This window comes from Geospiza fortis, unplaced genomic scaffold (genome assembly GCF_000277835.1).
Source record: "Geospiza fortis unplaced genomic scaffold, GeoFor_1.0 scaffold12, whole genome shotgun sequence".
Taxonomy (NCBI): Eukaryota; Metazoa; Chordata; class Aves; order Passeriformes; family Thraupidae; genus Geospiza; species Geospiza fortis.
In genome coordinates this window covers 2,393,186-2,405,131 of record NW_005054323.1, presented here as the reverse complement: position 1 = coordinate 2,405,131, position 11,946 = coordinate 2,393,186, and positions in this window count along the sequence as shown.

Here is an 11,946-nt window from a genome sequence, read left to right as displayed (position 1 = left end):
TTGCCCTCATGCATAGTTCTTTGGTGTTAGGCAAATCCATTTTGCTCTGGGCAAGTCAGAGAAGATCTACCCCACCACCCTTCTGGAAGCTCCAGAATAAGCCAGAAATAGTTTGTCCCTTACTATAAATCAGATTCTGCTTCACAGCTCCTGTCTGATGATTTCATTTCTAGTTCTGCATTGTGTCAGGCTCCCTCTTCACACTGTTGGGACATGACTTTCAATCCCCAGGGGTTTTCACTTGTGCTAGATCCCAGAGGGACATTTCTAGTTTGAATTTGGGATCTTTAGAGATCTGCTTTAGAGTCTTCCTGTGCACTTCCTTTCAATCTCCTCAAAGAAGATACCACAGCACTTCTCCTTTTAGAAGCCCCTCTGATATTGACATAATAAGAAAAAGATAACTTCATCTTAAAAGGCTTATTCTCTAGCTTTCTTGGCTTTTAAATTTTTTTTTTTTTTTTTTTTTTTTTTTTTTTTTTTTTTTTTTTTTTTGTTTGTTCCACAGAAAAATTAATGCTCCAAATGGGAAATTTTTGAGTATGAGTCTCTACCCTGGGTATCTTTTCTAAGCCTTCAGAAGGGCTGATGTTGACTGGAGCCTTTTCCTAATTTCACAAGGCTGCTTTGTGGGCAGTTCTCTCCTGAAGAAGCTATGAAACAGAAGCAGGATACATAAATGAAGCTAGCATAAAGCTCAGAGCTACAGTGTAGGACAACATCTCAGCACTTCCCTGTTTATGTTTCTACTACTGCTGCTGACAAAAATAGTTCCTTGGCTGCATTCCCTTGTATATTATTGTCAGTGCTAAAGGTATTTTGAAATGAGATATTCAAAGAACAAGAACGAATTGTGTCTGACTCTCTTGGTTCTGATTATATTTTTCCCAGAATATTTAAGAAATGTGAGGACTCCTACTCACTGCTACATTTGCATTATTCAGTGTTCATGATAGTAAAATGAGGGCCATTGCTTTCAGCAGTCCACCTGGTCTCCATCACTGAAAAGCTTTCTGGATACGTCATCTGATATTTGTAGGAAGAAGCACTGAAAACACAGTGTTTCTTCCTGGTAATTACTTACTAAACAGAATTAGTTCAGTACAACTGATGTTCAAGGAAATCAAAATTAATGAATGATTACAAATCTGTAATCAGCATTTTAAAACATGCATATGTGCTGGTGGATTTGTATCTATAAGATGCAAGGACACAACTAGGAATTTTTGCTCTTTAAGGATCATTGAATGGGTTTTCTGATAGGAAATGGGAGGTCTCTTATTCTCTCTGTCAGCCTCATGATGGGTCATGATTTTTTTGTTTATTCTGCTACTATTATTATGTTTCACATGTGACTTGTCCTGCATGCTTAAAGGGTATGGTACTTCTTTGCAAACAATGAATTAATTGCATTCACTGTGACATAAAACTGAAGTAACATTGTTTTAACAGTCAGGGATTTTACCAAAATACAGCTCAAAGCAGTACAATGAGTAGGGATGATGACTCACAAAATTAGATGTTTTGGCAAATTAGTTAGCAGCTTCCAGAACTGAACATCACTAGTCCTGAATGGGAGGTCAGCAACCCTATGAATAGCAAAGTAGAAATGTGCTAAGATGGTCTACTGCAATCCCACAGTAGGGTATTATCAGGCAAAGAACAGAGAGCATCACTGATGAGATATCTAGATAGACTTACTCCCTGATAACCATTATTAGCTCAGTACCTTTCTTCTATTAAATAACTGTTTCATTGGATACTACTTTCTTTAATTACACTAGAACTGGCAAAGTTATTCAGACTGCAGACAATTGACAGCTGTTTTTGAGAATGATGCTAAACTGTACTAAATTAATCTTGTAAGCGTGCCAAAAGTATTTTTATGTCTGAAGATAATAAGAAAGCTAGAAAGTAATTTGGACATGCTAAAACAATCACATACATTTGAGAACTGGAACAAGCTTTCAATTTTATATCTTTTCCTGAGATTTGTTTTTGATGTCCAGGCATGATTTCAGAGGAGATATTTAGAGCCTCTGCCAAAATATTGGGCCAAACCCTTATCTCCACTATTCTGTCATAAACCTGGACTGCCTTGTTGATTTCAAGGAAGTTACTGCAGGTTCACATCAGTGTGTGTAGCTCAGAATATTGGAGCTCTAGTGGTATGGATAGTATTCCATTCAGATAAAAGGATCATCACAAAGTTGTGTAACTTTCTTGTTGTAAATCAGAATATTTGTGCTATTTGCTAATTAGTATTTCTCCTTGTAAGGGGTGGTTATGTTACTAGTGCTGTACTATCTACTCATGTTGTTCCAATTTTGCTCTCAGTTTTACCAGGGATGCTCTCAGGTAACTCCATTCATGTTGCACCAACTTCTGCCTTCAATCTGAACATGATATCAGAGATTAGCCAAGCTAATTGTTATTATTATTATTAACAGAGTTGGTTATTGTGGGACAGACTGCCTTTTCTCACAGACAGCAATCACCAAACAGAAATTCAGTTATGTATTTACAACTTTCCTGTATTTTCCTTCAAAGCTTCTCATATGCTTGATACTTCAAATTCTGACACTTAGGCAGTAAATGAGATAGACAATCTTCCATAGCAAGATTTAGACAGGGGCAAGTCCCTTTCCTAAAGGTGTAGTAATAGAAACAGGAATAGGGATTAAGGTTGTTAATCTGGTTGTAATGGGGGTTTCATGGCAAAGGAGAAAAAACCAAAAACCCACAAAAGGTGGTTCTCTTTATGTGGAAGTATGCAGCATGAAAATCCATGTGGGGTTTTTTTTTCACTCCTGAGCTGGTGCTCAGTGCTCTGGAAAAAAGATTCTGGTTCTTTGTCCCATTTAATATACTGCAGAAATCCCAAATGTCTTGTCTGATAAGAAGAGGGTGTTTTTCTGCAACTAAATGAATAGAATTACCATGAACAAACCCAAATGTCATCAGTGACAAATCTAGATAAAGATGTGATGTAGGGCTTTCCCCATGTTTTATGGCAATTTGCATCATTTATGGCAGACCCATAATGATGCAAGTAGCCATCAAGTAGGATATTTCAGGCCATTGAAATATCATAAAACTGCAGGAGAAATAAATTTTCATCCCAGGGCTTTGTACTTAAATGGTTGTTGTGAGGAATGAACGTACACCAGTCACAATGGTTCCACAAGTTTCCTGGGCACCATGCCAGCCAGAAACTATTTCATTACAGTAATTCTTTGTTGCTGCCAAAAAAGTAGACAAAAGACAAGCTCATGTATTATATTGATCAGAGTGAATTAAAATGCTTATATGATCTGGAATTTAAAAAGAGTGAGAAAAGGAAAGAGAAAATAAGAATGATATTATTAAACACAGAACGACCATTTTGTAATCTTTTTGTTATTACTTGTTTTCTGATTTCAGTAAGACTTTAAAACCTTTTTATCAAGGTCCGAAATGAATGTGTTTGACCAGCTGAGAGAACAGATTCTTGAGTCTTTTTCACAGAATAAACATTTGACACTTATTTGTAAGAATCAAGTTTGACTTTACACTATAATCTCTGACTTTATCAACGCATATTTCTTCTACTCATTATGCACTTCAAATGTAATTTAAATTTAAATGAATTACAATTAATTACAATTAATTTTTAAATGTTTATTTTTATTGTAATCCAAAATAGGTAAGTTTGGTATAAAATATGTTCAAATATATCTGTTTAGGCTGAGAAGGCCTATTCTGTGTGCCTGTGATACTTGATAGTCTACAGTTTCCTTTCCTTTGCTGTTCTTCTTCACCTAGGAGCCTGATCCTTTTGTGGGTGCTATGTATTCTCTGGTCCAGGCAAAACTGACAGAGATCATATAGTTCTCTTAGCTGTTTTTAAATTTTGCAGAGAAGGTAGTTTGGTTGCTTCATTAACTGCTTAGGAGCCTTACATCTTTTACAAATCATCAGCACCTTTTACATGAACAGACACATGTGTGTTATAGCCATATAAAAGAAATTACATTATTCCTTCCTGTGTCCTCCAGAACCCCCATGTTCTACAAGAATATAAAGTCTGTGTATTTTGGTACCCATTTATTTGAAGTTATTCAAAAGTCCTCTGCACATAGTCTTGGGCAACTGACCAAGCAGTCTGGCTTGAGCAAGGTGGTGACCCAGCTGACCTCCAGACATACCTTCCAATCTCAACCATTCTGGGATTATCCAGTTTTAATATTTGTTCATCATGAACCTACCTCAAAGATGGTTAACAGAATGGTTGCATAAGTGGGAAAACACATAAATAGCAAGCAGTGGTAAGAGTGGAGTGACAGATCTTGGAGCAGGCCATCCTGTCAGCTTGTGTGTGACTCATATATACTACATGTTTGAAACAAATGTATTTCTGGAACATTCAGCTCTCTGCTGACTGATAATTATCTGTTGTTTTCAGCTGTGAAAAATAGAGAGTGTGAAAAATCCAGAGCTCCCCAAGCACTGAGATGCTGCCTGTTAATTAGGTCTTGGCTCTGGTGCAGGTAATGGTCAATGGATGAAGTCAGCAGAGCAAGAATGCACAATGTAGACATTCTGGGGCAGCATGTGAGGTTACCCAGCCTTACTATGCCCCATTTTCCCTTCCCAGGTACAGAACTGGCTTTCTCTACAGCACACCAGGCTAAGAAATTCCTGTGCTGCATAGGTAACTAGGAAACCTTAAGAATCTTGAAGTGCCTTGGAGGTGGCAGGTGTCTGGCTGCTGTTCTCACAGCACAGGAGGACACTGCAGTCCTGCAGGGTTGAGAAGCCTGAAAAACAGCAGAGTGCTACTACAGCGTTAGAAACAGCTAAACCATGAAGCTAAGTACAGCCTGTCCAACGAGGTCTGTGGCAAGGATACGAACCTGAGCCTATGAAGTGGGAAGGTCAGCTCAGAAAGTGTATAAGCAGAAAATGTTGTTGAAACATCTTCCTTTTCCTGAAAAAATATATTTTAAAAAAGGAAGAAAAGAGAAAAAATCTAATATAAAAATACTTTCTTGTCTGTAATTTTTAAAAGCAAAATTGTCATTAAAGAGTAACAAAAAGAATCTGGTGTAGTCTTTTTGGTAAATAACATTTACAAGCAAAATTTTAGCATTTATATCTTCAGCTTAAATGCACTAAAAGAAAGAGTTTAAAATAATTTTATTTTCACTCTTTCATAATGTATAACTACTCTGTCTATTTATTTACTTATTTATTTTTATTTATGAGCATGCTTTTAACCTTATCTTTTAGAAATTACCACAAATTTGTTTTTCTTTCAGATTAGATGAAAGTTTGAAAGGGCCTTTGTAAAGGTTTTGTATTCTTCACAAGAATGCTTCCATTTCATGGGATATCTGAGATGGCTTGGTTTTTAATATCAAAAGAAAAATTTAATTATAGACATATAATTGTCATATTTATAAATGAACACAGTTTTTTTTTTCCTTCAGTAGAATTACATGCTGGAGGCTATTATAAAGGCAAAGATTTTAGAGAAGTTAAGAAAATTTAGATACAAGCCAAACCCCATCATCCATTAGAGAAATAAAATTGAATTTTCATATGTATGTCATATATTGCCTAATTTAATTAGAAAAAGCCTGAGCAGTTCACAAACTATAGCCACAAGGAGGCAAATGAAAGATAGTTTTCTGTAATTCTATAGCATCTTGTGTTTTGTCCCGTAACAATGCCTATTACTTCTGTAAAAACCTCTTTCCAGATAAGATGCAGACTACTAGGAACTTATTAGGGCTGTTCCACATTGCATCTTCCCTATATACTTCCTTGTATTTTTTTTTTCTGTGAGAATAAGTTTCTTTGACTTGTGATGGTAGTAACAGGGATTCAATTTTTTATTTAATCACATTAATTATGTCCAATTTTCTTGTGTTGTACTTGTGTATGTATAGCCACCTCTGTTCTGAAGTGTTAGAGATTTCAGACACTACCTAGGCATTTGTTTTTGTGTCTTACTCAGAACCAGTAGTATAGTCTCTATCATTAAATTCAAGTTAGATGACCAGCAAGTGAAAATTGAAGAAAAGTCAGGGTAGTCCCCTTTCTCATGTTGGTGCATGCAGTTTCCTGTTTCTGACAAAAAGTGTCATGGTCTCCTTAAAGCACTTTCTTATTCTGGACAGCCTTATAGGGTATATGTTATTATTTTGTTATTTGTCTTTTCATAATTTTTATTCCTTCATAAACCCCATCATGATACAGGGTTTCAACTGTATTTTCAGAATATGTAACTTCAAATCTCTTCAATTAATCAACATTTTAAGACATCCTGAATTGCTTTTTCAGACACATTCAATGTTTATGGACTTCTCAGGCAGAGGGCAATTTGGTCAAGTAGAGAGACAAGAATGAAAAAATTCTTTCACGCAGTAAGAAGAAATACTCTACCTAAGACCTACCTACTCTATCTTGTAGAACTGCAGTGAGGGAAATTATCTTAAGAGTGAGAGATTACCTTTGGAATCCAATTTAAGACCAGAAAAGGAGTCAAAATGGGAGAAGAGTATGGAGGAAACTACTCTTTATTATTGTCTGTAATAGTAAATGAAACATCTGTTACATATTAAATCTTGATTGTAACTTGTCCTTTTTCTTTTGTTAGTGATAGCACGTTAATGTAATAAAAATGGAGAAAAGCAAGGCAGGAGATATCATGACTATCCCTGCAGACCAAAGTTCTCATTTTGAGTCACAGTATGAGCCAATCCAGAAGGGAAACCTGGATCCAGGATTGCCAGTGCCTGCTGGTCTGGTCTAGTAACTCTTTTTTCTTGGGTGACAGAGCGTGTCCATTCAGCGCACAAGTACAACAAGACACCAGAGGAGTGCATGCAGCTGACATTCCTTCATCCTTTCCTGAACAACTTTGAGAAGGAAGCAATAAAATATTTATGGCATATGAGCTTTCTTACTGGGACTTCTGGGTTTTCCTGAACCCTATCGTCTGTTGACAAAAGGAATCTCTGCTAAAGGCATTCCTTATTTCAAATAATCACAGATCTGGCTGAGATCTCTCTTTCTGAGTGCTCACCTTTTCCTGTTACAGGCAGAGCTTCTGAGGGATGAAAACAGATTAAGTGTTAGGAGAAACGTAATACACCTAAAGACACAAAACACATCCTCAGTATTTTTCAATATAAATGAAATAAACCATGCAAAATTCATGGTGGCCTGCATTTTGAACTAAGGGTTCACCTTTCTTTTAATTAAACTGAGATTCTCTCGTTTGTCTCATTTAGTTTCAAATACAGGATCTTTGTTTTCATTTCCACGTTCTTAACCCTACCTTATTGAGTGAAGTAATGTCTCAGTGTACTTCTAAGCACGAGTCCAGAATAATATTTAATAATTTAATAATTCAGCATTTATTTGTTACAAACATTTTTATTCTTTGGTAAATCCCAGAGGTCACAACTGAAATCAGGGCCAGATTTTATTTAACACTGTGCAGGTTTTAAAGGCTATCCCTGCTTGGAAGAACTTGCTATCTTCATGGATATGAATTCAGAGTTAACTTCTAAAGCTGATCCTCTAGACTGGGCAGAGGTGACATTGTTGATGTCCTGATGTTGTGGCAGTGCATTGTCTATGCTCAGGCTTCATTTACAAGAAAATTCTGTCTGTTTTAAAAGCCAGTTTGAGACTTTACAGTTCTGACATGACTTATTTTCTGCTTCTACAACCCCATATTTTTGTATATAGGGACATTTTTGGAGTAATTGTGTGGAAGATGTAAACACTTTTGACTCTTGATTTGTGTAGAGGCCTGTCTGGACTAAAGTGATATTGCTCTTATGGCATGGTATAGAATTGGAGTATAACAATATTTAGCATTCAATAATGTACCAAACCATATTTAACATCCAGGTAATTTTTTATTTTCTGTCAGAGTTTGTGACTCTTAAAATTAAAATAGCTCTCACAGTGATAGTTTGGCTATTATTATTATTATTATTATTAATTACTGTTTTATACCTCTATTATTTCACAGAATTCACAATGGCTTACTGCATCACTGCGACAGTTTTACAAGCAAAGGTGCTTACTTGTCTGTTACTTGCATTCTGTTAAATATTTCTTATTCCTTCAGACTGCACTACAAGGACCATTTCACTGTCCCCTTTGGCTTCTGCATCTTGCTTCCAGCATGAACAGACAGGTAATAACCATTCACTGGGGCCATTACCTCTTCTAAAGACTATTATCAAAATTGTCATTATACATAATAGAGATTATTACAGGCAACTTGAGATTTTTTTAGATACATCACTACAATAATAGGTGGCCCTTTTTAGACTTACATATTGGTGGGAATAATAGTAGGGCACAAAACACATAGCAAATGTTGCTTTTTATCAAAACTTTTTTAGTTTTTAATGTCTTCTGAATTCTTGTGATATTTACAAAACTTCTGTGAACACCACCTATTGGGAAATTTATCAAACTGTAAGTGTAGCAATGAAGAGTTAAAAGTTTAGAAGGCAGGTGAGGTATATTTGCCTCTTAAAAAGCTATGAAATTATGAGAAAAAAAAAAGAAATACTATAATAGAGCAGTTTTCCAGATGGGTATACAAGTACCAAAACAACAAATCCTCTCTATTTTAAGACAATCTCAAGCTGATCCCTGATAGAAAAAGAGACCATATGAAACCACTACTTTTCTTTATACAGTAGTATTTGTTTTATATTTATTATATTTTTTTTCATTTCAAGATTGAAAACCAAAATCTTAGCTGATCCAAGGACTATCTGCAGGGGACTCAAACCTTAACCTCGAAGAGAGATGTCTTTTCATTCCCGTAACTTTCACTTACTGTCCACATCAGTTACAAGCATATTGTTTACAACACTACTTCTGCATAATCTGACCTACTGCAAAGAGAAATGCCAAACAAACCAAATTGTATTCATTTCTTGGGTTTGGCATAAATTTTCCAGATAAATGGGCTGGGTGGTGAGGGTGAAGAGGTGGTGATCTTTTTTTTCAGAGGATACCAGTATTCATATGCATCCTTCAAAACTTTCTGTGTTAGCAGGTGTTATGAGTAGAAAAAGCTGGCCATTTTTTAAAAAGGTTGCAGAGCTAACAGGTTGGGCCAGTTGCTGCCAAGGTGGAGTTCTAACTGTTTGTTATTGTAATCATCGATCAGTTTCGTTAACCACCTGTCGTTGATGGTTAAGAATTTCCCTTTTGTCAGTGACACCCTGCTGCTTCCTAGAGGGTGATGCCCAGATGGTGAAGGGGAAGGGACACCGAGTCGACATGCAAATGACCTCAGAACCAGCATGCAATGGGAGAAGCCCCTCACCAAACCTTGCCAAAAACCCCTAAAACAATGAGCCAACACAAAATTGAAGAATTAAAGTGATGACTAGACATGAGGAACAGAATCTAGTATCCACCAGGGCCTTTTTATCCCTCACCCTAACCTGATGCCAGCTAGACAGAGGGGCTTGAATGTAGAACAGAAAAGCAAAGAGTTTCCCAGTGGTGTCATGAGGACAGAATCTCCAGTTTTGCCCACAGACCGGTGAACAAAGCTGCACTCTACCGCCTCCTCCGAGGCACTCCTGGGACCAGTGGGGATGTGAGCGCGGACTTGTTGGTTCTCCCCACCTGAGCTGATCGCTGTCAATACACTGGGGCCATTACCTCTTCTAAAGACTATTATCAAAATTGTCATTATACATAATAGAGATTATTACAGGCAACTTGAGATTTTTTTAGATACATCACTACAATAATAGGTGGCCCTTTTTAGACTTACATATTGGTGGGAATAATAGTAGGGCACAAAACACATAGCAAATGTTGCTTTTTATCAAAACTTTTTTAGTTTTTAATGTCTTCTGAATTCTTGTGATATTTACAAAACTTCTGTGAACACCACCTATTGGGAAATTTATCAAACTGTAAGTGTAGCAATGAAGAGTTAAAAGTTTAGAAGGCAGGTGAGGTATATTTGCCTCTTAAAAAGCTATGAAATTATGAGAAAAAAAAAAGAAATACTATAATAGAGCAGTTTTCCAGATGGGTATACAAGTACCAAAACAACAAATCCTCTCTATTTTAAGACAATCTCAAGCTGATCCCTGATAGAAAAAGAGACCATATGAAACCACTACTTTTCTTTATACAGTAGTATTTGTTTTATATTTATTATATTTTTTTTCATTTCAAGATTGAAAACCAAAATCTTAGCTGATCCAAGGACTATCTGCAGGGGACTCAAACCTTAACCTCGAAGAGAGATGTCTTTTCATTCCCGTAACTTTCACTTACTGTCCACATCAGTTACAAGCATATTGTTTACAACACTACTTCTGCATAATCTGACCTACTGCAAAGAGAAATGCCAAACAAACCAAATTGTATTCATTTCTTGGGTTTGGCATAAATTTTCCAGATAAATGGGCTGGGTGGTGAGGGTGAAGAGGTGGTGATCTTTTTTTTCAGAGGATACCAGTATTCATATGCATCCTTCAAAACTTTCTGTGTTAGCAGGTGTTATGAGTAGAAAAAGCTGGCCATTTTTTAAAAAGGTTGCAGAGCTAACAGGTTGGGCCAGTTGCTGCCAAGGTGGAGTTCTAACTGTTTGTTATTGTAATCATCGATCAGTTTCGTTAACCACCTGTCGTTGATGGTTAAGAATTTCCCTTTTGTCAGTGACACCCTGCTGCTTCCTAGAGGGTGATGCCCAGATGGTGAAGGGGAAGGGACACCGAGTCGACATGCAAATGACCTCAGAACCAGCATGCAATGGGAGAAGCCCCTCACCAAACCTTGCCAAAAACCCCTAAAACAATGAGCCAACACAAAATTGAAGAATTAAAGTGATGACTAGACATGAGGAACAGAATCTAGTATCCACCAGGGCCTTTTTATCCCTCACCCTAACCTGATGCCAGCTAGACAGAGGGGCTTGAATGTAGAACAGAAAAGCAAAGAGTTTCCCAGTGGTGTCATGAGGACAGAATCTCCAGTTTTGCCCACAGACCGGTGGACAAAGCTGCACTCTACCGCCTCCTCCGAGGCACTCCTGGGACCAGTGGGGATGTGAGCGCGGACTTGTTGGTTCTCCCCACCTGAGCTGATCGCTGTCAATAAAGCCGTTAAAAAGGGGAAAGGTCCCCTGCCTGTGTTTATTTCAACAGGCACAGCTCTGGTGCGCCAGATTTATTTGTCACTTATTATATGCCTTTCTTCTTAAAGAGCATTCTCGCATTCTTTTGGGATATATGCTTTTCCTACTCTGCTTCTGATAATGGCGTTTTTATCATTTGAAGGAGGTTCCCCATTGCATTGTTCATCTCACAGTCTTTGTTTTGCTGAAGTGTTGCATCCTTGTCTAAGTCTTACTCTGTCTTTCTGACACAGCCTTGGCAAACAAGGGAGCACTGACCTTTGAAATGTGTATGAGCAGGCAGTGGCAGAAGAACTTGGGCAATAAGAGCTGCAGCCAAAAAGGTGATCAGAAGACATATTCTGTCCTACAGTATGTTTTCCATCTGTTTAACAGTGGAAGCATTTTTTCATCCCTTCAGGGCCCTTTAATGCCCAGTAGCCTTTCCTAGGCTTTCAGTAATGAAGCGGAAAATTATGAGAGCTATGGCTTGCAGAGGGACAGAAACAAGGACTCCTGACATAAATTTTGCTTTTGTGACTTGTGCAGTTCACTTGCAGAAGAACAAGACTCTTCTGAGCAATGACACCATCTATGCCATCCTGTGACTCACCTGTTACAATAAGGTTTTTAAGCATTACCATCCTCTGGTAGAACCCACAGTTCTTCCTTTTTCTTCTCAGCTGTCCTTCAGGCATCAAACACACGATGATGGCTGTGGACCTGTGATGTTAGCAAGTTACTGTGCCAAGTGGCAGCAATTGACCAAAAAGAGCGGT